The sequence below is a fragment of the Aplysia californica genome, unplaced genomic scaffold (genome assembly GCF_000002075.1).
Source record: "Aplysia californica isolate F4 #8 unplaced genomic scaffold, AplCal3.0 scaffold00101, whole genome shotgun sequence".
In the NCBI taxonomy this organism is placed as follows: Eukaryota; Metazoa; Mollusca; class Gastropoda; order Aplysiida; family Aplysiidae; genus Aplysia; species Aplysia californica.
The window spans coordinates 1556970-1558139 of record NW_004797371.1 but is presented as its reverse complement, the minus strand read 5'-3'; the positions used below and the strand labels follow the sequence as shown (position 1 = coordinate 1558139).

The 1170-nt window shown below is 40.7% G+C and overlaps 1 protein-coding gene across 1 annotated transcript in view; it reads left to right on the top strand.

Annotated features, from left to right (window-relative positions):
* Positions 1-1050, top strand: part of LOC101853541 (VAO-type flavoprotein oxidase VAO615) — a gene marked incomplete in the record, with an annotated part of 16939 nt that extends 15889 nt beyond the window's left edge. Inside the window, 1 exon segment of the mRNA XM_013080817.2 lies at positions 1-1050.
* Positions 1051-1170: the final 120 nt, after the last annotated feature.

Genomic DNA, 1170 nt, shown 5'->3' with positions numbered 1-1170 from the left:
GGGGGGGGGTCAAGGTCAACCGTCGGGGTCAGGGGTGAGACAGCAGCAGCTGGGATTTATTTTTTGTTTGTTGGGCATAAAGACAACAGAGCACATCGACATAATGATGGTTATTTAGTGCCGGAAAAAGTAAGACAGCCGGACAGACAGACAGAAACAACAGAGGGAATCAGTAGATTGGACATTTATTTGACTTCTTTTGATGAATACTACGTCGTTGTTTTAATAACCTGAAGATTTGCTCAGTAACTAAGCCGTAAGTTCAGTAGTTATGTCATCTGCTGGTAACTATAAGTGACTGTAATGTGTAGTGGTGTGTTCTGATCTGGTAGCTGTGCCACTGTCTCAGCTGTGTTGTCTTTCTCAGACTCCGGAAGAGGGCGATCGTTCATACGACTACACACACGCTGGAATAAAATTGTTCACTCTACCCCTGACATAAGTACGTGATGTATTTAAATGCTTACAGTTACACAGAGAGGTACGTTTATTCTTTTGTTTTTCCAACAGTAAATTTTTACACCCCTCCCCCTAAAGTCTGATAATATGTGAAAAGCGTATTTCTTGCTTGACATCACGATTCTTTTGTTGCAACAAAAAACGTGCAGGGAGTGGTTTGGGGGAGGAGGTGTCCTGGGGGCGTATACATAAGCCCTCAACACACAGTTCTCGGGTTTGAAACCCTAAACACGAATGTTACGGAGGACGACCGATCACAATATTCACAACGTGTGTTGGTCTTATGAACGTCTCGTACTCACCCCCCGTGACTGGACTATGACTCGTTTAAACGGAATTCTGATTTTGGAAGGATTTTTTTAAAAATCGTTTTCTCCTCTTATCTTCTGGTCTCTCATTGTGTCTCGTGAAAGTGTCTCATCGTCTGGAAAATATTATGAGCCTTTGTTCGTTCTGGAATCCTCCTTATCTCCCAGGTTTGTTTGTTTTTTTTAATTGCCCACTTTCGTTTCGTATTTTTTATTTTTAAAAACAATATCATGTGACTTTTAAAATACGAACTAATGTCGACTAAAAACATCAACCTGAGCAATTTTTTAAAAAAAAATTAAAAGAAAGAAAAGCGAAAGAATTCGCTGTGCGTCAATGTGGGCTCGCTTAAGTTTGCTTCAGGTATAAGAACAAGACTTCAACATGTTGATGTTCAGGCGG